The sequence below is a fragment of the Patagioenas fasciata genome, chromosome 2 (assembly GCF_037038585.1).
Source record: "Patagioenas fasciata isolate bPatFas1 chromosome 2, bPatFas1.hap1, whole genome shotgun sequence".
NCBI classification, from domain to species: domain Eukaryota; kingdom Metazoa; phylum Chordata; class Aves; order Columbiformes; family Columbidae; genus Patagioenas; species Patagioenas fasciata.
Window position 1 is genome coordinate 99,674,905 of NC_092521.1, and position 23,130 is coordinate 99,698,034.

Sequence of the window (23,130 nt, forward strand, 5' to 3'; positions counted from 1 at the left end):
ATCATTTCACAGGGGGGAATCAGAACCTTTGAATGAGGAACCCAGGCATGCCTTTTCCCCTGTGCAAAAATTGTGAAGCCACAGAAGGTACCACAGCGTAGACCTCTGGCTAAAAATACGAAGAATGAGCTCAGATCACAGTCAGCTCTAGCAAAGTCAACACATTCCTGGTCTCCAGATAGCTGTTCTGTTAGCTGATGATTTAAATTTCCTTCCCATCTTTTTTTTGGGTATGTTGGTGTAGTAGATAGGGGGGAGTGATATTATTTGTGACACTACTCAAAACATTACTAGACCAAAGTGAAAAGAGTTGTTGTCGTTCTGCATAACCCGTGAAGACAAATTTGGTGGGAACCCAGGCAGCTGCTGGATTTTAGAACTCTGAGAGAGCTCAGGGAGACACAAGTTGCTGAGTGTGTGGCACAGTTTTGTCTTTGCACTCTGTGCTCTTAACAGTTACATCAACACTTTGAACATTTCTTTCTGTTGTTCTTAGGTCAGTATGGTTATTGTAATAGTTGAGTGTGATTGTAGATAAAACTATGATAAAACCCTTTTTCTGCCTTTGTATGTGTCCAAAGGCAAAACTGACATTAGAGCATCACTTCTTGACTAACTGGAGCATTACCTGTGTGGTGTGTTTGTGTGGTTTTTTGTTTGTTGGTGTGGTGGTGTTTTTTTTTTTTTTTTTTTGGGGGGGGGATTTGTTTTTAAATTTCAAGTCTATTTCTGTTATAATATGGTCAACTATGACTCTTAGTTTTTATTTTTTTGGTGCCAACTTTCTAGCTGTTTTTCCCAGAAGAAAGTACTGAAGGTACAATCTGTGTGCATTATATGGCCGAATCATCCTCCAATGCAAATAAGAATTTCAGAGAATTATTTTGAACAGTGTAATTTTTTCAGCAAGCTTGATTGTTTATAGCTGTGACTGTCATACAGGCAGATGAGAAGATGACAATTTCCTCTATTTTAATGTAGTCATTCGGGGGAGGGGGGCTGTGTGGTTTTTTGTTGTTGTTGTTGTTGTTGGTTTTTTTTGTTTTTTTTTTCTTTTTCTATGAACCTGTCTGATTATCTCTGTTTCTGCCTTTTCTACACTGCATTGCCCACAGTTCAATTTTTGCAACCCAGAGTTCATCTACTGAATGTTAAGGCTCAGTGTAGTTGCCCTTGTAATCTCCCTGTTGCCCAGGTTTTAAAAGCAAGGCTGATGTTTTCTTGATACGGGGAAGGAGGAGGAGATATAGGAGATATATGTGTGTGTGTGTGTGTATATATATATATATGTATATATAAAAAATACAGTTTGGCCTATCCACACATGCAAAGTGCTAATTCACTCATTTTTGTTAGTCAGAATTAGAGGAGGCTGGGTGGGGGCTGATTTTCTATAAACACCCTTTGGTCTTTGCTCCATGTTGTTGCTGAGGGTATCACAAGGCAATGCAGAATTTAATGGAAAAAGGTGTCCACTTTTTTCATAGCAGACTGAACACAGCCTTCCACAGTGCCAATGCTTTCCCAGATTGCTACCAAACTGAGCCTGATGAGGGGCTCTGGACCAGCCTGTTATTTCATTCCAGTTGTGTCTTTGCACTCCAATTGCCTCTGGTATGTGCCTTAATTAATTAAATAGTATAATCTGTCCAAGGAAACCTCCTCCTCTTTCCATGATAGTGGCTTGCTCAGATGATCTCTCATCTAAAACCCCCAGTAAGCCTGTTTCTTTTGATGCCGTTCTCTTTCTTTCCCTTGTGCAGGGCTAAGCCAACTTCATTATAAAGGCAGCGTAGACAGGCAGCTTCTTAGCTGTGGATAAATAGAGGGACCTTTGAGCTGAGCCATTCCAGATGACCTAGGATGAATTGGGCTGCATTCCTAGCCAGGGCACCCCTTTTTCCAAACAGATGCAAAGCTGCCTCTTAAGCACACCCACATATAACTTGTTTGGGGGCAGATGTTTTTTAGTGTTGCTTTTCGCTTTCCTGAGAATATCACATAAGGTTAGCAAAATATTTAAACTGTAACATAGTCACAGGCTTGAGTGCACAAGGTTTACTTAAGGGAGGAGAGTGCTATTTATGGAAAGCATGTGGTTTACTCCCTCTCCCCCCCAAAATGGGAATGTTTCTTTGGGGTTTGGCGGGCTGTTCCATAGAGTATGCGAAAGGAAGAGAGGAAGGTTTTTGGAAACTTTCTGTGCATTTTTGTCCATTTTCTCACCCCAGATATGAATGTTTACCGATTATTGTATTTTATACTTTTGTAGTTTACCTGCTAGGTTTTGAGCAGTATTTTTAATCTTTCGTTTTATAATCAAATGGATGCAATTTTCTCCCCTCTATAGTAGTGGTACATTGATAATCTGAATTAAGTGCAAATTATGGGTGCGATTAGGAGTAAAATGAGAAAAAGACATTACAGCTCTTGCAAATACTTCATTATACTAAACTGCCAATTTTAAAGTTCATTTCATTGTGTTTAAAGTGAGCTGTTTAAAGGAAGTGTGGATAGCTGGAAAGGTTGCCACACTGCTTAAAAAAAGATTATATGATAAAATGAGATTCTTGGTTGTCATTGTGTCAATTATGCCTCGTCAGGCAACATTAGTCTTTGATGTCTGGCATTTGTGAAAGGCGGTTATATGAGAGTGCTAAAAAGCCCTGAAAAGAATGTTTGTTAGCTGCAGGGTTGAGTAAGACATTCAGCTCTGACAAAGGCTCTTTACAGTCCAATATTAGCAAGACAGGTAAATTTTTTTATGACTCAAGAAAATGTTGTATCAATTCTTTGCCTGATCCTGGGGGAGCCTTCAATGGCCAGCCCAAAAATGAGCCTTGAAGAATGGCAGTTTGCTGTGCTGCACACAGAACTGCAAGCTTTTGCACAAAATATCACATGCCCTAAATTTAGCAACCTGTACTTGTCTCCAAGGGATGTCTCAGGCCCCATTGAGAGGAACCGTACCTTTTTGCCCAATTGAGGAGCATGGTGAGCTCTTAACAGGAGTGAGGCAGGAAGGTGGTGGAGCTGAGGGACATCCTGTGCAGCCTGGGTTTTCTGCCCTTCCATGACCTTAGGACATGATTAGCTATCAACTGCTACACCTATGCTGAAGGTTTGAAACCCTAAGGTTGTCTTTATTTTCTTTGAAACCAAAGAGTGCTTTTATCTAATGAAAATAACTTTCTTGTAAAAAAGAAAACATTAAACTGTATATATATATTTTTTTTCCCCAATGACTTTTTTGGATCTAAGAGCTTTCAAAGTGCTTAGCCTTCCAAGTTTAGATTTTTTTTTTTTTTTTTTAAATTGCTTTGCAAAATCATAGGATGTTTCTGTGGTGAACATACATCTGTGCTGGCTTTCGTTGAGCTTTGGAAATAGGTCAGGAATTAAAGCTCTGGCTTTGTGGTTCTGAGGAAAGCCCTTAAGAAACTCTCTCAGACATAAGAGGGTAAAGAGGGGTCACTGGAAATACTGTTTGACCATATATAGGTTACGTGGTCTCTCTTGGCTGCATGTATGTACAACTATACTCTATGCACCCACATACATATATGACCTCATATATATATATGAGCTGTTGAAACTGGTGCTCTTCAATGCTTGCTTAGAAAAAGATAGATAACTGGGGCGGGAAGGGGGGGAAAAAGGTAGTAATGGGAAAACATGAAGAGAAGTGCTCTGCCTTTATGTGGTGGTGGTAACTCCCTTTGTGTCTTAAGCTTAGCTATACCTCCTAAGCTTAGCTCTATTGTTTTGTTTACCTCTGTGACAAAAACCCTATGTGAGGCATGCATTTACTGCGTGGTTGCATTGCCATGGAAACCGGCACCAAATCTCATTCACACATCGTGCCTGGCTAGGACAGATAGAGGTCTCACACTAGCATCTGCCCTGTGCTGCCCTTGGGTCTTTTGCAACCTCTCTGAAGAGGGAGGGAGGTAGTGAGAAGAGGGATGGTGGCTTGCAGGAGGAGGGAAGGGGGGAAAAAAATGCACAAGGAGGATAAATGACAAAAAAAGGGCGAAAAATTGACGATTTTGCCCTCCTCCCAAATATTACTGTTTTGCTGTAGTTTGGTAATTTTGCTTTTTTGACCTCAGAACAGCAGTGGAAATTAATAATCACTGCAATATTAGTGGGAGGTACTTGGGCCATTTCATATTCCCTCACCATGGGTCTCAGAAGGGCGGTCAGGAGGAGCTCTGGGTGAGTGAGGTGTACACCGAAGGAGCAGGGCATGAAGCACAGGGATGGAGAACTTTAACATAGAATTAAACCTGGACATGGTTTCTGTGGTTTTCCCTGCAACATTTATTAATTAAAAATAAAATAAAATAAAATAAAATAAAATAAAATAAAATAAAATAAAATAAAATAAAATAAAATAAAAGTTCAAAGCCTAGAGGGAAGAAATAACCAAGCTAAAGAGAAATGAAACAGAACAAATTCCAACCTTTGGGGTAAATAGAATTCCTCTGTACTTGTCCTTCCCTTCCTCCCAGGAATCTTACATCAGGATTACTGAACGTGAGGCTTTTTCTTTGCAGCAGAACAGGGGAGCAAAAGGAAACTGGGTAGCAGGAGAGATTTTTTTTTTTTTCTCTGAACCACATTTTTCCTTTCCTTTGGCATAAGCAGCTTCTTCCATCTCTCCCTAAGTCCCTTATTTATTAGACCTACAGATGGCCTTTGGACAACCTCATAACAGTGTGGCCTTTCACTATCCCAAAACATTAATTTCCAGGCATGCTGTGTAGACAGCCTGCCTTCACGGTGTGTGCAATTGTTCATTTCTGCTGTGCTTAGGTTAGGGAGAGTGGTTTCTGCTTTCTGACTCTCCTCCCCCTCTGCCCTCTTCGGGAGCCCTCTGTGTGTCCTGAGGACATGGTGCAGCTGGGAGAGTCCCCAAATACTGCCTCCAGATGAAAGAGGCAAATCACATTTACAGCTGCTGTAAAGAGGACCGGTTCTTTGTCATGGATGTGGCTGAGTTTAATTAGCAAAAGGTTAGAGTGGCTCAAGGACTAGAAATCCAAGCATGGTACAAACAGTGGGTAATGCACCAAATCAATGTGGCTTTAAAGGCACTTGTTCCTCTCTGTACCTTCCCGTGTCTCTTTCTCAATTTGCTGAATCAAACAAGCTATCTGGTAGGTAAGATGGACACATTAGCAAAATTTTGCTACACATTTGTTTCTTCTGCTTCTGCTTTCCACGCAACCTGTGGGGCATGTGGGCAGTGTGCCATACTGTCAAAATATTTTAAGCATTAAACTATTTCTTTGGGAGTTGGTATTTATCTGAAACTATATGCACTTAGTCTCAAAGTTCTGCCAATTTAAGATACCTTTCATTACTTGTAAATATTTTCAAATTTGGGACCTGCCTTGCATAAAAGGGCAATGACACACTTAGTCTTCCCTTGAAGAGGGGCTGGCTGTAGTCAAGCAGTTGTTTAAGAACTTGTGGGTGGGAAATGGTGGGTGTCTATGCAAGGTGAAGCCCTGAGCTGGCTGGAGAGCTGTGCTGTGGCTGCAGCTGCCTCCCTGCTGTGTGATTCCCTGCAGCGCACCTGCTCTGTGCCTCTTCCTGTGGGGGACATGGCAAGGACATGGGCCATGGAGACAGAAAGGGGAGAAGCAAGGTGTGTGCAGCTTGTGCTGTTCTTCAGCAAAGCAAACTGGTATTGTCAGGAGGCTTTGTGCTTGGTCAATTTGAAATCGGGTGCAAGGTGCTCATGGTTGTGCTCATAACTGGGATCCCTGGTGACTTCATTTAAAATCCTTCACTTTTGTGAGAAATCAGGTTCATGTAACTCCTTTACCTCAGCATGTTCTGATGTGGCTCATATAGGTGCAGCACAGACACGTCTTGAGCTGCGGCCTTCTTGGACCTTGCTGTACCTCTTTGTGTCACCTCTGCTTGCCCTTGGTTGTGCCAGTAATAGTAATACAAGGATGATGAAAGTCCTGCAAGATTCCTGATTGTATGTGTGTGCCAAAGCTGACCACAGTCATCCACCCCCGTACCCCACCCATGATGCTGGGCAGCAGGGTGAGCTCATCGCCCTGAAATCACTGAGCTGCAATACCATGTGGGTCCAGCTCCAGCATCTTCAAGCCATGCATGGCTTATTGTCATGTACGTGTGTAATCAGATCTTTATGTGGTGGTGCCTGAAAATGACTTGCTGTCATTTTTTCTTTGATTAGTCTCCTCTCTCATTGAAAAGAAGTTTCCCCTTGAGGAGGATTTTTCTTTATGTATTTTGGTTCTGTATATTTTCTTTCTGAATTATAAACCTATTCCATGTATAGGTCTTAGAAAAAAGAAGGAGGCTGACCAAGATTAAATATTCCTTCTAAATTTGAGGCCAACAACATTGAAGTTAAAAAAAAAAAAAAATCTGAAATTCAACCTTGTTTCTGGTTTTTCTTGCAGCTTGTAAAATATCACTGCCAGGAGAAATGACCGCAGTGGTGGATGAAGCTATGGAAAAAACAGAGCTGAATCTCTTTTTTTCATGTTGTTATTATTGTTTTTATTATATCTAGTCCCTTCTTTTGAAAATGTAAGTCAGGGAAATGTGTGCACTGACGTACAGAAATAGACACCTGGACTCCTTTTAGCATTAAAGTACTTGGAATATATAAAGATAACCTCCTTGGACATATTTTGTTCATGAAATGAACTGGTGAAATTTGGCATGCTTCTTAAAGAGGCCTTTTGCCAGTCTTTCCCATATTCTTAGCTCATGCCTTTGCATAGTGATGTGATCCATGGTGGGCAGGAATAATTCAGCCTAGCAATGAATAATGGTAGCATTTGTGGTCAACTGGTCATGACATTCTCACTTGAGTATTTCTCTCTGGGAACTGCGTCTTCGAGTCATAAGACTTGAAGTAATGTGAAGAACGAGACCATCACAGGAACAGACTGGGTGAGGGAGAAAGGGGACACTTGTTTTACAGGGTGCACTGTAATAGGAGGGGGGAAGGAGGGGGACAGGGTGAGGGAAATCTTGCTTGAAGAAATACTGGTAGATTTACAATCGTCTCTTTGTGACATTCCCTCCACCCCCAAGTACTTCTGTGTTTAAATCAATGTATGTCTGAAGCTCTGCGCACAAAACCTGCTGGAATCTTGGTGAGGGAAAAACAACCTGTAAGAAAGGAGGTGAGGTGCGTAGAGAAGGACAGGGAAAGCATCAAGGTGGGAAGAACCTATCCATAGCCTAAGACAAACAAACACAAAAAAGAGGAGATGCTTTTAAGTGTGCTGGAATTGAATGTGATACCCCAGATTTGGATCCTCCTGGCCAGAGGAAAATGCAGAGCATGGAAAACCTGGGGACCATGTTTAAATGGGGATATGATGTAAACACTGTCATGCCAGAATGAGCTACTTCCATCATGCCTCATCTGTGCCCAGTATTTCTAAGTCTTAGGTATCTTTGAAGATTAAATTTATAGAGATAAATTATTCATTGCTAAGTAGAAAGGGATGTGTGAAAAATGCAGACTACCCTACTGCAACTTTAAAGGCAAAGAAGCTCCTGTGGGTACATACTTGTGGTAGCTGCATATAAGAATAGTTTGGACATTATAGTGTTGATTAAAGGCAGTTTTGAAGTACTGTGGACATGCTGATTAGATGTGTAGGATGCAAATGCTTTGTGTTGAAGCAAAAAATGTGTTTAGAGGAAGACAAATAAATTGGAAATGAGTATCTGTGTTTCAAAGGAGGAGAATTATTAATGTACCAGTGACTTCTATAAACTGAAAGTCTGAGAAGTTGGTTGTGGGCTAAGAAAACCACAAGTACTGAGGCTTGGTTTAAATTCAGTCTCTGAAAATTTGTTTGAATGTGTGAGTAGGAATCCAAATATTGAGCTGACACTCTTTCCATCCTTCAGATGTCATTTACAGGGCACTGGAGATGGTTGAAAAAACAGAAAGCTACACTGTTCTTCTGTAATGTAAAATACTGCTGAAAATCATAGAGAATAACAAGAAACTTGATTTACAGTTTTGAATAAAGTGACACTTACGAGAACATGTGGCACCTTCTCATGTGTTACTTAAGAGATTCTGCCAATATACCCAAAGTAACTCCATCCTCAAAAAGGACAAAATAAAATAATGTCAAACACAATAGTCTTCTGATGTGTCTCATTAGTTGTGAATTTCTACAAGTGTTTTTCAAACACAAAATAAATTATTCTAAACAGCAATGGCCTTATTCAAGATGTCACAATTAAGGCAAAACAAAGCATGCCCAAATTGCACAGTTTGTGCTGAAGACTGACTAATCTACAGCTGAAAGGGTTGAAGCTAACCTTGCCTGTTGGAGGTATGTAAATAGTTATTAGTAATAGTGACTCCAGAATTTTACCCATGGTTTTCAGAATGATTTGGGAAAGTATTTTCACACAGCATATGCCCAAAATTTTGGGTTTTGTTTTGTTTGTGTTTGGTGTTTTTTTGTTGTTGTTTGTTTTTTTGTTGTTGTTGTTGTTGTTGTTTTTTTTATTCTTTGGACTATTCTTTGCATTTGATCTAAGCTGTGTAAGAATTTGTAACCAGAGACTATAGACCAATTACCCATCCAAAATAAGCAGAAGTGTTAGCTGGCACAGAAGAAAAAGTAACCACCTTAAACTGCTAAAATATTTTCTTTCATTTGTATGACAACACCATCTAAAAGTTCCAGTTGAAAGTGGAGGCCCATGTTGTTTGATACTGTACAAAAGCAGAGTGTGGTGTATGGAGAGAGAACACAGAGAGCGCATGCGGTAAAAATCTGACCTGAGATAGTTGTATGAAGAGTTTTGGAGAGAAGAAGTAGGAATAATGATGCTAAATTGATTTTGCTACAGTTAAAATAAAGTCATATGGTGGTTTGCTTAAATTCCTCTGATTTTGCTTGTTATTTAAGGAGAGGGGTATGAGAAGCTTAATTTCAAGCTGGAATAACCTAAAGGAGCTGCATTATTTTGAGATTTTTACTTTAAAGCACTGTAATACAGTAGTCTATGACAAGAATTTTGCTCAATCACAGCCTAGAAATAGCAAATCTTCCTGTGACAAACACCACCAATGTCTTTATTGAAGCAAACATTTCTTAAGCAGACAACTGAGCTTCTCAGAATAATATGTGTAATACTGCACAGCAACACCTACATGCACAAAATGGGCAATTGAACACTTCAGATGAATTCAGAGCTCCTGTAGTGGGTTTAATTTCTTTGAAGCCAGATGATTTGTTTGTGCCTGCATCGTGGCCGAGTGTGATCTCTTCAGCTTTTCAAGGCTAAGTTGCCAAAGATACTCAGGCGACTGTTTCAGAAATGTATTTCCTAGTTCTGGTATTCACTTTCCACGAGGATGTGATTTGGATCAGTCATTTACTTACTTGGCCACAAACAGATCTGCTATTTTCAAAACTGTTCTTTGCTCTGTTTGTACCCAAACTGCACATCCTTGCTATCGGCTTCTGCAGAAAGTCCAAGGCAAGTGACTGCTGCAGTTCCATACCAGCTCCAAAAGATGAAACAACATGAAGAGAAGAAGCATGATGTCTGAATTTTTTTAACTCCTTTTATTACATGAATGCTCACTGTATTAGAATATCCTCACCAGCAATGCCTCTGCAGTTATCAAATATCTCATCTTTGTTTCAGTGCTTAATCAGCTGTAAAAGACATTTTATTGCCTTGTGTAGTCTTCAACCATAAAACTTATCATTTAAACAAATCACGTCAGTATTAGTTTATAGATTACTCTAAAAAGGAGAGGTTCTTAAAAATTTATTGTGACTGGTGTCCAGTTACACACAGGAATCAGCACATTGGGAGCAAACAGCACCCTGTACTGCAGTGTTTGTAGGGGGGGTTACCCCCCAAGCGGTACTGCAGAAGGCAGCTGGCTGCTGTGGGCTACCAGAGCTGCTTGCCAGCAAGCATGGCTCATTAGCAGCCCAGTTGCAGGATATAACATCTTCGCAGTCAATTAACAGTGCTGCTCTTTGAAAAGGTCCAGATCCTTCCTGATTCAGCAAAGCACTTCAATCCATGTTCAAATTTAAATGCTTGATTAAAGTTTTGTAGAATAAAGATGTGAGATCTTGTGCTTGAGGTTAAACAGCTAAGCACGTTCCCAAATCAGGGACTGACACGGTTCTCAGATGTTTCCAGGAATCTTGAATATCCTGAAATACTGACTTTGCTGATTTCCAAGCTGAGTGTAACCTACAACTGAAAATCAAAACCAAACCACATTACTGTGAAGCATGCAGGAAAGTCTGCTAAAATTCCTTTCCCAGTCATCACTGATGATAAATAAATAAAGAATATATCAATAAATAAATAAAAATAAATTACACAAGCCTAGTTTTCTGGAAACAGATTTAAAAAAAAAAAGATAAAATGAATTTATTCTCTGTAGAAAGAAGCAACAAAAGTAACCTCTTGACTGTAATATTTCTCACTGTACAAGGTGGTATTTTGTAGCCTGCTTCCTGTGGTCAAGTAAATAAGTGAAGATTAGGAGAACCAAAACCCAAGTTTTTGCCTTAGTATTTTATGTAACAACGTATACCGCTTTCCCACACTTATTTTCTGATGTGTAACATCCACTTACCTCTCGTAATACCCTACTGATAAATCATTACAGTATTAGGAAAACGTCTTTGTTCCAGGTCAGTGGGTTAACAGTAGAATCAAAGCTATTCTCTCACTGGCTGCAAGTTATTTATAAACATAACCACTATGTTGCTTGTGGACATGGTCTAAACACTTAGTATGAGATCTAAACTTCGCATTTTCTGAAATAGTATATTGAATTGTCATAGCTCACTGCTTCACTTTCTACAATGTCTGATCTTATATTCCCACTGATACAGTGCAAAGCTCCAGCTGACTGCATTGGGTGTAGACTCAAGCACCAAATAAATTTTATATGTGATTTTTTATGACTAAATAGTTTGTGAAACATGCTATGAACATGGATGTTTTCATTCTTCCTTTTACTTTGTTCTGTTAGAGAACAAGTTGAAATAAGTTATCTAGTGTGTATGACACCGTGCTTTTATGTTTTCAACTTTAGTCTGAATTGGACTGGAATGGTATTTTGTTTTTTCTTTTATTATTTGGTCCTGAAGCTTAAAACCAGACAGCCAAAACAAACACGTTCCCTCTACACATACCTCCTAGAAGTGGTTGGAATTCGGATGCAGCCTGTAGGGTGAGCACCTCGCATCCCGTCAGGGTGCTGGGATGTCACCCATCCCCATGGGGTGGGTGCTGGCTGCCCTAGGGGCCTCTGGCAGCCCAAGTGGTGAGGCAGGAATCAGAGCCCAGGGGTCTGTCTCCAGTTTCCACTCTCAGATTCACTGGATCTATTCAGGAGTAAGGCTCTGAGTCTTCACAGGTTACCATGTTTTGGATATATTGGGGAAATTTTGGTTTTAGTTGGTGTAATACTTGAACGCCCCAGAGGTGCAGGTTCTGGAAGCAATGAAATCCAGGGAGCTGGGGAAAACTCTACTACAAGAACAGCCCCCCAAGCCCACATCGGACACAGCCCACCAGAAATCCACATGAAAGTTCTGTGAGGGTCATGCCTTTCTTTGCCTTGGCCCAAATTTCAGTGTATTTCACATGAAGCATTTTGGGTTCAAAGATGCAAGCCTCTTTGGATGAGAGCATTTGCAGCAAAATGTCCAGTCCCTGCCAGACACAGGGCTGAGTCTGAGCTGGGAGGCTGCATCAGAAAACAGGAGAACTTTGGAAAAGTTTGGACGACAAGTGGACTTGGCCACTGATTAAATATAAATAATCCTGCTTGGACCCTAGCAGCTGAGTTGAAGCAGAGTTTTAGAAAAGATTAAACTTGGATCTCAATTTTATGGTTATCTCTAAAATATTTATTGCTGTTTTATGGCATCAGAATGTAAATTATGGTGCTGTAAAGACTTGCAGTGTGAAGTTTTTGTTCTTATGTGCAAAACCTAAGTAGTACCCTTTTGTTTTTAAGGAAATATATATATTTTTAAAAAATACTGCTTATGAAGCCATATGTATTGGTAAGAACAACATCTTACTCAGTATTTTTTAAAGTGTGGCTACTTTATTTTTATTAGTTGGTAGTGTGTAATTATTTTCAGTCAATTGATGTAGGTCTATTAAACAAGGAGGGGGGAATAAGTGTGTGTTATCTGCACGTAAACCCTACTAGAGTGTAAGCAGTGTGTGTAATGCTATAAGGATCAGAACAGAAATGTCTATTATTAGATGAACTAATGGGAAAAAGCATCTTTTGGAAGTACAAGCCGTTTCTCAGGTGTGAAACAAACTTGATATAATATAGCTTTTGTTAAATACAGTGAATCAACATACTATGTGTGTACATATACACATGTGCCTACACAAATGCAGTTATATAGATGCAAAACCAGCTACAATACTGACTCATTTGTATTAAAATTGCATGACCATGTTCTCCCGTTTTAGAATGGGAATGGTAACAAATGAAAATGTTTAGTCTCCCATTAAATTTTTAAAGCTAACGTGAAACTATGTAATTCAAGAAGTGTGTTATATTTTGGAGTCAAGGGAATTAAAGATCAATTTCCTTTGGTTGTGACTTCATTGGGATTCATCAATAGCTGACCCTGGCCTTTATCTCTTGGGTTTTTTATCCAGTACTCCTTCAGGTTTTGCTCCATCCCATGTTGAGATGACTCTCTGTCATTTCCTTCCACTATCTCATGCTGAGTGACCATGGGCAGGAAAATTGTTTTCATCTGCTTTTTTTAGTTAACATTCTTGTTCCAGTAGACTTGCTCACATAAATTTTTTCACAAGTTATGAAACAGTTATTTTATATCTGTGAACTCTGTGTTATTCTCCTGCCCCCAACCTTGGCACTAGCGTCCTTTCCAGTCTCTGAGGAAAACACTGGTTTATGCTGATTAGGGCAAAACTGAGCTGTTTAGTGTGGTTCTCCTGTTCTCGAAGACTGGAAGGACTGGGATGGGACATGAATGTCTACAGCGGTGTGAAACACATATTTTTAGAGGTCCTAAATTATTGTTGTTCAAATTTCTTACAGGTAATGTCTTTAAGGAGATGCAGACAAATCACTCTTTACCAGGTGTCAAGGCAAATATTGCTGTGTGGTCCTTGCTCTCAGCAACATCCTCAGTGTCCCCGTGATGAGCTGCCTTGAAAGGACTATGCATAACAAGCTTCCTACTACATCTGCACTTGGGGCTTTCTGTGCTGTAAGTACACTTTATAATGTTGTGGCCACCACTTGGCATTTCCAGGTTGGTTAACTAGGAGTGTTCTGACTAAGCATCTGAAGTGGGTTTTTTTTGTGATTTTGGTGATTTTATGCTTTTTAGGTGGATGAAACGTATCTGCCTCAAATAAATATGAAAGGTGCTTTTCTTTTGATTTATTTGTCCCTATAATAAGCAGAAGTTTCCATGATTGTTAGAGAAATCAGTATTTTTCCTGCAGTGCATTGCAAGCATGCTGTAAACATCGCAAAGGCTGTAACTGACAGGCAGCATCTGATAAAATTCATTCTTTTGCTGCTGTGCCTAACAAGCAAGGGAGGACATGCTTTTGATTATTTTGAAGATATATTCCCTAGAACCTATATGTCTAGTGGTACCTCTGAATAAATGGAGAGAGGGGTGTTGAAGCAATGCTATGTATAGAGGTGTACATTTTCCAACAGTAAGAAAAATGTGTCTGCAACTTAACTGCACTCACTTTAGCCCAAATAAACACTTTTGGGAAGAATTTAGCTGAGTGGTTATTTTTGGTCTGGCAAAGGGAAAACCCTCTGTGAGTGACTGTCATTACCCTGATGCTGATTACTGGAATTGACCAGCTTAAGGGCAATTTGCTAACTTTGTTTAAAAACAACACTGGTCTGTCTGGATCCAACTGTGATTTAGAAAGGGAGGAGCTCTAAACCACTTTTCCCCCCCCCTTTTCTTTCTTGTTTCATTTTTTTTTTTTTAAATAAATATAAATTATTAAAAAAAAAAAAAAAAAACAACTTTCCTAGCTGAAAACATTCTCTGAACCCCACATGCTGTGGGATTTAGGGAACTAACAAGATGATTCAAATATACAATCCTCATATTCATTCCCACTCCTGAGAATTTTCCTCAAGGAATAAAGCTTACTTCCTGCACTTGGTCAGAAACAAAACCAAACCAAACTCTCTTCTCCATTTTTGGTTTCACCTCTCTCTCTCTCTTTTTTTTTTTGTTTTTGTTTGTTTGTTCTGGAAAATAAGGCAACTAATAAACCTGATATTAAGCTCTGGCACATGCTGTAGTCCAGTATAATCTCAGGATGGGAGTGGTGTGACTTTTGCAGGCTTTTGCAGCACTCCTCCCTGTGAGCTCTTGACTGACAAGTTGTCTGACTGCTCCTTCCCTTTCCTTCCCCCTACTCCATAAGAAGAAACATGCCAACAGCGTCTAAAGGTTGGTTCAAAGTGTTCTCTTTTTATTTTTTTCTTAAGGAGTGGGGCAGGAGGCACTGAGAGTGCTGGTGTGTATTTTGCTTTTTTGGATCTCTGTGAGAAGACAGACCAAGGGCACTGACTGAGCTCTGCCCCTGAGTAATAGAAATTTGTGATCTTGCAGCCCTACCACTCTGCTGATGTAACTCTGGTTTCCTTTTCCTATATGGGGGGTGCGGCAAAAGGTTGAGTACTCAGAACGTGCAAAATTCCCAAGGTGGGCACAAAGCATCAGGTTATGATGGATCAGTTTCATTCTCTTTCCCCTTTTGTTGCTCCATATCAAAACCAAACAAACCCAAACAAAATATGTGCTTTCATTTATGCAGGAAATAAAACTAATTAGTGAGACTTGATGCTTATCCATACTGCAGTTTAGTTAAAATGCCCACATGTGCATGTATTTTCTCGCTTTCTCACTCGTAGGACTGCTTCCCTTGGTGTTCCTTCTGCCAGTTTGATTTAAAAATGCCTCTGACATAATTTTTAACATTTTTAAATTTATAGTCTAATTTTTTCCCCCTGGTCATTCTTTCTCAATACCCAGCAACTTCTTCATCCATTCCCTTCGTCCCTCTTGTGCTCCTTTAATCAGCAAAGTCTCTTAGCTTGCCCTTGTATTCTCTGGTCCCTAGTTGAATCAAGTAGTACCAAGCTACCTGAGGATTTCTTTTTTTTTTTTTTAATATAGATATACATTTCCCCACCACCACCTGTGGTTTTTGTTGTTGTTGTGGTTTTTTTGAGGTTTTTTTTTTTTTTTTTTTTGTTCTCTTATTTTTAGTGCTGGGCTTCCCTGCTATATTCAGGCCATGTTGGTCGATCTGTCTGACCTGTCTCTCCTCCATCTTCATTCACTGAGTTTCTATGGGTTTCTTTTAAAATTCATCTGAGTTCATTTGACTGTTTCAAACTTCTCTGCTGTTCTGACCCTGTTTCACAGCTGCTGCTTCTTACTGTGTCTTCCATTTGGGGACAATACCAAAACAGAGCAAGTTTACTAAATACCTTGTGGGATTTTCTATTTCCCTGGCACAGTTCTAGGCAACTAGATCCACAGCTGCTTTACTTACAACATTTTAAAGAAAAATTAAACCTGATAGGAGGATCAGAGGGACTGCCTGTGTTACGTTGCCTTTCACCACATTCCTGATTCCCATTTTGCTATACCAGATGCTGCCAACATCCTTGTCTCTCAGGCGCTTCTGTTGCCCTGTGTCTCTCCTCCCTTTCCTCCAGCTGATGTTTCACTGGTGTTTAAATCCACATCCAGTTGTGTTTTTATTACACGCAGAGATGGAAACTCTGCCCAATGATTCCTTTACATTCTCCACCTTCCTTTTGTTTTGACTTAAATGTATTCAAGGGGGAAGCAGGAGGAGGGATGGAAAAGGAAGGGTTCGGTCTAGACTTCCAAAGCAATTTCCCTTTCCCTACAGAGCACAACTCATTTCCTTCCAGAGCAGGGTGCATGGGAAGTTGCACATTTCTTCTCAGTGCTGACTTTCCTGAAATTGGTTGAGTCAAAGCACAGCTACTAGGAGTGGTCCAGAGGGCTGTAAACATGAGCGTGTCAATGTTCTTCCCCCTCTTACTGCTGCGCGGAAGAATAAACAGAGATTAATGTGGAAACGAGAGGGCGTTTTAGATAAGCAGCCATGGGCTGGAAATGTTGGAAGAAAATAGACAAATATCCATTAACACACCTGCACTTGGGTGTTTCTGCATTGTGGGGCCTCACAAGGCTTATTTTTGCCATAAATATCTCAAGGACAGAAAACTGAGCAATGTGGAGGCTGATGACTTGCCAGAGTCATACATTGCATTTAGCCAAAGATGAGAGAGATTTTTTCTTTAAAATGCATTTGCATATGCTGTTTAGTAGTATCCTATTTAATACTGTTGCATTCACTCTTATCAGGTCTCTGTGTTTGCTTTAAACCAAATTAATAAATTGCTTTAAGTCAAATTAAAAACAGACTAAAAGAGTAGCATGGTCAACAGCTTTCCTCATATGCATTCAAGATACTCCCCACTTAAATTTTTCAGAAGAATTAAACTCGGTTTAGTTGGAAAGGAAATGCTTTTTTTAAAAAAAAAAAAAGTGATGAGATCATGATCTGTGGACTCCATGGAGTTTCTAGTTTAGTTGCTCCCTTATGTGTTTATTTTCTTAAGAGATGAGATTTCTTGTGCTGAGAGTGTGTGGAGATGTGGACAGGAAGATGAGCTGGAATCTGATGATGTGTTTGATTTAAGATCATTATTTCATCCATTCAGTTTGGCTTTTGCTTAGCAAGACAAAGCTACATGGTGTTTATCGTTCTGCTGCCAGTAACTGCAGATTTGTGCCTGAATAAATTATTAATATTTCTGAGTCTGAAGAGACTAGTAACTGAGTTTTTTTGTGTTAATTTTCAGGAAACATGCAATGAGACTTTAGATAACTACTTCTATACTATTAGGTATTGCAGTTATGCAGGAATTTTAGTTTATTTCTCTTTTTTTCAGTAGAGGAACAGATGAGGAAACTACATCTCGTCTCAAAAATAGAAGCTCAGCAAACTCTGCAGGCAGAGGGGGCTTTAAGCCACCTCCTGCTTCCCAGAGCATTTGCCTTGAATTCACAACTACAGAAAACCCTTTTGCTACTAGCCATAAGGTAAAACACCATAGCATTTGCTCCATCTCAATAACATTTTTTTCATGGAAAGGAAAAAACCTAGTGTGGACTGACTAGTACATCCACTTGATCATCCTTCACTGGGTAGTGTCAAACTATTGGCACCCCATTATTTTGCAGCAGCTGTCTGGCATGGGAGACTTTGCAATAACAGGCAAGATGATGTTATGATATGTAAAATAATGCAATGGCACTGGTATGGAGCTCACCTTGTAGATTACAGATCTTTTTGTGAGGGTAGGGGATGCTGCTTCGCACTTGCTTCAGCCAGATCGCAGGTGGCCAGGCTGATACAGGGTGGTACAGCTTTTCCATGTGCAGAGGTACTTCTGGAGTGAATAGACCTGTAACTGGTAGCTGAAGGTGCTTGACTTAATTACAACCTTATTATAATCCATTCAGCTGTGTGGGACTTGTTGGCTCGAGTTTTTGACAGCTGTGGTGATCAGGGAGATCTCCACTTTGTTAAAGGGAGTTCTGGCAGTACCAGCTATTCAAAATGAAATGGAGACGGGGGACAAAAAAATGGCTCTGACATTTCTACTGATATCTGGCACTGAGTGATCACCGCGGGCTTTTTTTCTTTCTGAAATGTGTTACTCTATCTAGTTTGGATTTTTTTTTTTTTTTGCTTGTTTGCTGCCTATAGTAGGTGCTGAGACTGAATTTATTAGGTTGGGTGAGAGTGAGGGGTAAAGATGCAGCTTTCGAAGGGGAGGAATGTATACACAACAAACACAAAAGATTTAGAAAATGAGGTAAAGGGGAGAAACTACAACTGTAAGTAACATTTTTACCCTGCCAGGGAAAGACAGGCCAGCATCTCATGTTTTCAAGTAATTTTTCATCTCATTTTTCCCAATATGCATTCTAACGGTACTTGGCGCCACAGGCGTAGACTGACCAGAAATGTCATAAGTTGAGGTTATGGATGTCTTTTTACAAGTAGTTACTCAGTCTCGTAGAAAGCAGGGCAGTTCCAGAGGAAAAAATAAAAAAAGTTGTGTTCCCGGAAAGCCAGGATTTGAAGCACCGATACACTAAATGCTGAATGAAGCACATCAAAATACATGGAGGCATAGGTGGAAATTAAAAGAAGGAAAAAACTAAGATACGTAGTTTTGTTGCCGATCTTCTGCTAGGACTCTCAGAGCCTCTACAGAAAGTAACTGCATTTCAAAATTCCTCTGGTCTTATATTTGTTAAATAAGGGCAATAAGCAAGGTACCTTGAGTTCTAGAAACAAAAAGATGCTACATATATTTGAGAATTATCACTGTCAATGATAATATGATTATTGATTTAGTTCCACTGTAAGTTTTGCATCAGACATAGATATTGTTTTTCTGTGAACAGTGTAAGGTGCATATAGGTGCAAAAATATTTTTATTTATTTGAAGCTATTGCTCAGAGCAGCTTGTAAAGCTTTAGAGTTCTTTGCTTTGTCCTGGTGTGCCTATAGCTCTATAGTCTTTTCAAATCAGTGTATTTCAGCAGAATTGTTTAGTATTTTCCCAGTGAATGATCAACCAAAAAAACACACTTGAAAAGGAAACCAACATTTAGTTTCTATTTTTGAAGTTGTCTTGTATTTTGCAAAACAAGACAGAAGAGGCTAAATCTCATATAGCATCCACATCTACAGAAAAATGCATCTTACACTTGGCTGGTGTCAGTAGAAGAAAACAAGAGTTATATTTCTTATTTCCACCATTGCATGTTGATTACTGTTGATGTAGCTGACTCTTAATCAGAAGGTGCACAAGAATGCATGGCCATCTCTTTGCATTGGTTTTGTGTGTCTTTGCATCAGGAGTGGCAAGGATCTAGAAGACTAGTAATGCCTTTCCCATCAAGTGTCTCCTTTTCAGTTTTATTGGCTAAAATAAAATAAAATACCTTTACATTTAAAAGCATAGATGTGCTCTTAGCTATTTGGAGATTTGGAGAAAACTGATAGCTGGCTTGTTTAGTGAACAACCTTTGATTGCAATCTCTCATCTCAGAACTGGTTGCTGGGCTCACCCACCTTCTTTCAGCTCTGCTGCTGAGCTCAAAGGGGCCAGACTCATGCAGATATCTGCCATGATGGGTGGAACTGGAAATGTGTATGTAAATGTTATTTTTGGCTAACGCTTTTTTTTTTTTTCTTTCTCTTTGGTACAAATGTGTTGAATAACCACTGTCACTAAACTGAGTGGAAGCAGGTTGAATAATTTGTTATGCCATGGAGAGAAAAATGTTTTCAATGTGAAAGAAGTCTTGGAGTTTCCTAAAAGCTTGCAGAAGTGATACTTTCTTCTTGAAACTTCAGGAGGTAGATGGAGACTTACGGGGCTATATATCCTTTGACTCTTGCTAACTTTACTTTAGCATTTAAGAGGTGCTACAGAAATAAGTATGATCAGAGAACGGCACTGTTCCTTTCATGCCACCCTGCTAGCCTTCGTAAAGCAGCTCAGAGCAAATCTCTCCATCACAAATGGAGAAAATGGGTTGACGCTGGACTATAAAAATACCTTTCCCCTCCCACTTCACTAAATTCTCCTTTTCCTCTTTCCTACCCACTGCCCTTTATATCAGAAACTTTACTGGATATACATCTGGGAAATTAGCAGAATGTTCGGTTTACTTCTTTTCAAAGTGTTTTCATGGTTTTAGGTGAGTGTTTGACTTATGTTCATTGGCCCTTGCACAAGAGACTGTGAAAGCTATTTCCTTTTTCCTTAATTAGAGCATGCAGAATATCAGGTTTCTGAGCAGTGAATTTCCTCTCAGGAGATAGGTGAGCATATGTGGTAGAAGTGGTTGTTTTGGTAGACTTGAGAAGCTGGTCCTTCTGTACTTTCCAGATACTTTCTCAAGCCAAACTTGTACTTTTCATACAGACAGAAGCACAGCCTTAAAAAAAAAAATAAAAAAATTCCTCCCCCTCTTTCTTTTTTTCTTGTTGGTTTTCTTTTTGGAGTTGAAATAGACAACTGGAGACTTAGAAATATCTGAGTCAATTTCTAGGAGGGTGGTCAATAGGAGCATGAGAGCAAACATGGTGAAGGCAATGGGCCAACCTGGTTTGTGTGTGTAACTTGATGTGAGTCAGCAGAGCTCCACTAGAAGTCAATCCAGCCCCCTCCTTTTATGCTGGTATTTTAATACATGACTTATCTATGGTGCTGGTGAGAAAGGGAAGAAAAAGGGAGAGTCATCTCACTCTCTTTGTTTGTGTCCTGGTTTTTAAGGTCATGTATTTTTATATCTGCCAGTTTGTGTGCGTGGGTGGGCAGGTATGAGTCTTGGTCTGCCTCCTCCTTGTGCAATGTCAGGGGAAATTCAGGTCGCTGCACTGCTGGGGCCAGCCCGCATCCTTCACCCACGCAGCCCTGTGAAGCTGTTGCACACATCAATCAGGGAAAACCCTCCACTCTGCACGCCGTTGGAGCAGGTGTGTGAGATCACAGTGACATCAGACGACTGTCACGTTGCCATGGGGCAGCCACCAGCACCTGATGCATGTTCTGTGTGCAACAAGTCTACCTCCTGAAATACTCCTGCAAAATACGCAGCTCCAATGCTCAAGCCACCGATACCCATCCTTTCCTCCCACAGATGCTCTCGGGTAGAACAGAGGGAAAGAAGAATGAGAATGATTTTGCAAAAAAAATTCAAAAAATTGCTAATCTCCATACAAAACCCCTTGCCTAGTGCCATGTTCTTAAAATTGTCAACCAGCTACAAGCATAGCAGAAGGAAGAAGTTAAGAGCAAGGCTGTATCCAGTCAAAAGAGAAGGTGGCTAGATTAGTTGTGACCCAAGGACTGGAGAGTTCTCAAAGCACAGTCAGATACATAGAAGTTCTTGCAAAGCTACTGCTTTCATGTCCATTTAGTGTGGGGGTTTTTGTTTGTTTGTTCGTTTGTTTTTTTAAGCACCAATGCTGCACCACATTTTCTTTCCTTGAAAGATTAACCCAGAATAAATGCACACTCACCCTATGCAACCCTCATTATTTTAAGGTTTCAGAGTTTGTAGAATACTAACACCTAGCTGTAATTAATTTACTATGTGAAGTGAAAGTACTCTGTGCTTCCTCATGTGGAACCGTTGGTCCTCTCTACTTGGACCACCTCTGTTAGTGTGAGGCAAACTCTGTCGCTCTGTGCCCAAGTAAGTGTGGAAGGGCATCACTGACTTAATTTTCTTTTGTTAATTCACTAGAGAGGCTCTGGGTTATATGAGTAGATATAAGAGATGAATTTGGTGTCAGGTTCTGGCAGTTCAAATATGATATCTGTGTACACAGCCTTTATTCTGCTAAACGAATGAAGTATGTTCTCGGGACACATGCCAGTAGGCAAAGGAGGAAATCCAAGGAGCAATGAGTCTGTAGGTGCCTCTAGTCTTAGTTGTGGTCTTAGACAGTTACCAGAGTGATGTGTCCACCGTTTGCGGGTTTTGGAAGTTGAGTGTCTCCAAAAGGACAGTTTAGGGTGTCTTTCAGTCTGCCTGTAGCACTCTACTCCCTTGGTGTCTTGGAAACCAGATGCATGTGTACCACCTGTCCAGCTGCAGTCCAAACCTTGCTTATGAACAAGTGCATCAAGAAACTTAGATAATTTAACTTTTAAATGAAATGGCATATCTGATTATTTTATTTTATTTTATTTTATTTTATATGTAAACAAGAGAAAAAAAATTAAGAGTGGTGTTAATCATTATAGAAATATTTTCTAATAATAAAGCACTTTTTTATCTTTTAAGATATGGAAGTCTTCCTGATTCAATATATTGAGATGTAAAAATTACAGGGTAAGAGCCTTGCTGGGAACAAATTCCCATTATATCGCCATGCCAACAGTGTTCAGGCTGCTCCATTTCACCTGCAGATAATAATAGAGATAGATGCCTAGACCCAGGAAAGGAGGCAGCTTTAGTTCTGCTGTGCATGATTCTTAGATTCAGTAGAGCAATTCTGATCCCTGCAAGATATTTCCAGCTTTGAAATACTGTTCCATTTAGCTTGGTGTAGAAAGTTAATGGCTTAGCAAGTGTACAATTGGATATTGCCCTGAGTGTTAGTTACATAGATAATGAGACTTCAGCTACTTTACATAACTTTTTGTCTGTGCAACTACTGCGAAAGGCATCTAGGTCATTCTACCTTAGGATGTGAACTCGCCACCACTGAACAGTTGAAAAGAATCTTACTGTAAGAAGTCTCCCCTTCCCCCACCCCTTTGTTTTTCTTTTGTGACAATAACCTCTCTTGAAAGCAAACTCCTAAACTCATTGCTTCAGTATTATGCTTTTTGCCTTTCCCGTAGAAGCTGGTCCCTGCTTGTTTCGTGCTCTGGGGCCATGTGGGTAGTGGTGGTGGCCCTGCTTTAAGGTGTAAGAACTACTTTCCATGCACTTGGATAACATTGTACGGATGCTGACCTGCAGGCTGAAGCACAGGCAAGTGTGGTAGTCGTGGAGGGGTTGCAGCACGCTTGGCTTTACCAGCTCTGTTTTGCCACTTTATCATACAAATGAGCTCGCTCTCCTAATCAGGTTTTCACACAGTGAGGGTGGAACAGGCTGGTACAGATGGCAGGAGAACTGATGGGGTGGGGGAGACAGGGAGAAGAAAAAAAAAAAAAAGAAGAAAAATATTGGCAGACTTGATAGCGTTAATGAAAACATAAAGAAAGAAAGGAGGGAAGCAGTGTTTGGAGAGCAAGGAGTGACCTGACAAATGTGACCTCTGTTTTTCCCAAGAGTTTCTGACTTTGAAACCAAAGCTGGCTTTAATGTTCACCAGGTGCCATCAGGGTGTTTTGATTCCCTTTAAGGAAGGGAATTAGCCTTATAGTTTCAGCATCTGCACTTCAGTGAACTTCAGTGACAG

General features: G+C 40.0%; 1 long non-coding RNA gene across 14 annotated transcripts in view; it reads left to right on the plus strand.

The window, feature by feature from the left end:
• LOC136098868 (uncharacterized) overlaps window positions 1-23,130 on the plus strand; it is a 301,064-nt gene that overhangs the window by 211,098 nt on the left and 66,836 nt on the right. For all 14 annotated transcript variants that reach the window (XR_011737607.1, XR_011737609.1, XR_011737606.1 and 11 more), the window contains one exon: window positions 13,124-13,295. This is a non-coding gene — a long non-coding RNA (uncharacterized lncRNA). The remainder of the gene's footprint in view (window positions 1-13,123; window positions 13,296-23,130) is intronic.